The sequence below is a fragment of the Limulus polyphemus genome, unplaced genomic scaffold, assembly GCF_000517525.1.
Source record: "Limulus polyphemus unplaced genomic scaffold, Limulus_polyphemus-2.1.2 Scaffold9738, whole genome shotgun sequence".
In the NCBI taxonomy this organism is placed as follows: domain Eukaryota; kingdom Metazoa; phylum Arthropoda; class Merostomata; order Xiphosura; family Limulidae; genus Limulus; species Limulus polyphemus.
In genome coordinates this window covers 7,420-9,778 of record NW_013675348.1, presented here as the reverse complement: position 1 = coordinate 9,778, position 2,359 = coordinate 7,420, and positions in this window count along the sequence as shown.

Genomic DNA, 2,359 nt, shown 5'->3' with positions numbered 1-2,359 from the left:
TTGAATCATGATTCAATAACACCAAAACAATGTATACTATGATCTTCTAAATCAGTTTGTTGAAATAAAACATGATTGAAAAAAAAAAAGGTGGTATATTGAATCCCAGCCGGAGAACTGTTTAACTGCTTAACCTGTCAAAATATTGTTTTTGAATTTTGTAGAAATATAGCAAATTTGAATATCGATGTATTGGCAAAGACTTAGCCAAACTCTTTAATTTTCAAATATCCAAAATACGTGAAATCGCCTTATTTAAATATCAATATTCTTAAGTTTTTTCTCTAAGGAAGCAGAACTTGTTAGTGCTGACATCTGTCGAATGCGAAACAAGTTAAACTCTATCAAAGAGATATATAAACTTTAAGATGTCTTCAGTTGGGGATAAAAATATAATTTATAGTTTTAAGACCTGGATTTCAGCGAAGACATATTAACCTACATATTTAGTTTAAGCCTGTCAGTTAACATTCATATATCATGGACTACGGAGTTAAAGCTAACCCTAAAAGATTCTAAAGATTTTTCTCTTAAGTAAGGTCTTATATTAGTTTTTAAAATGAGTCATTTATATAATTGCAAATTGTTTGACATGAGGTTTAGAAAAGGTTAACGTAGTTACGTTGAGTTATGAATTGATATGACAGAAGTGTCGAAAATAGCAAGAATAAGTTAAATTTTAATGCTGTTTTTCTGTTAGTGCAAAGCTACACAATGGGCTATCATCTTATCTTGTCTACTACCGAGAACCGAACCCCGTATTTTAAGTTTGTAGGGTCGTAAACTTACTGTATACCAAACCAAGGGCCTATCTTGACCAAGGGAATAGTGACGTAGAACATATTCTAACAATACAAATTCCTTTTTTTTTGTAACTGATATAATGCCATGTTGCCATAGTTCTTTCTTCAATCAAACTACCTCGATAAATCAAGTTTCTACGGAAATATCTAGCTGCAAGTATCAAGTTCATGACATCTTCTGTCGCCTAAACACACACTAATGAAATAAAACTAATTGATAAATTAAAAAAAAAGACAGTTGTTAATAGATTCGTATCGTTTTACGGGCCTTCTTGATATCCAATACAACAAGGTGTACATCGGACAGCCCCCAGTTACTCAGCGGTACGTCACTGGACTTATGACGCTAAAAATCGGGTTTCGATACCCGAGGTGGGCACAGCACAAACAGCTCATTGTGTAGCTTTGTGTTCAATAACAAACAAACAAAATATGTAGAATAGAAATGAAAAAGGAGAAACATTTTTTTAGTACTGACATGTTGACTGACTTCAAATATTACTTTGTCTGATAGGAATTATTGGCTGAATTGTTATTATTTGTTTGTTTTAACATTTTCGTACATAGCGACACAGGGGCTAACTGTTCATAGCCATTCCAGATTTTGAACTGACAGACTAGAGAGAAATAACGATTCAACAGTATCTACTGCAGTCTTTTTGGCTACTCGTCTGCACAAATAATGGGATTTAACTATCACTTTTATAACGCGCTCACGGCCCCAAAATGCGAAACGCCTTACGGGCTGCAAACCACGAATTTCCTCTGATTTACGGTCCAGCCACGCAAACCGCTAAACCACACCTGGCTCAAAGTTGACATTCAAAGTACCTCCTCTTTGTTCACAGTGCATATTGATTTGAATTGCTGAAGAACGTCATAATTGATTTTTTTTTTCGTAACGACATAAGAAACAATACAGTATTATCATTGACCGTTTACAAAAACGTAATAAAAGGTGGCTTAAGATGACATGAAAACAACAACACGTCCAATTCCGTAACTTATCCTCACGAGTCGAACCAAACTTTTTAGTCAAATACACAAGAAATTAATTCTTAGGTCAAACCCACCCAAAACATAAAAATTGTAAGGTATATTGGGATTTCGCAAGTCGTTGCGGTTGTTAAACGTTTGTTTCGTCAACTTTACCGGTATTTAGCGTTATTACCGTTCAGCCTTACGGCTGTGCCGCTTTGAGAAGGACGGGAGGTATCGTTAAGTGAATAACTTATTGATTTACATACACTAGTAACAGCTGCTAGTACTGTAATAATAGCATTGGTAATAAATTACAGCAATGGTTGACAGCACGAGGAAACGAAGCATGCTTTATTAGTGGAGTACTTAATCAACAATAATTCTCAGTTCTTTCTCTTAAACTGAATACCAAAAAGATTTAACAATCCTATATACTATCAGTAAATAGACACAAGATTTAACGATACTGTGTACTATCAATAAGAAGACACAAGATTTAACAATACTGTTTACTGTCAATAAGAAGACACAAGATTTAACAATACTGTGTACGGTCAATAAGAAGACAGGAGATT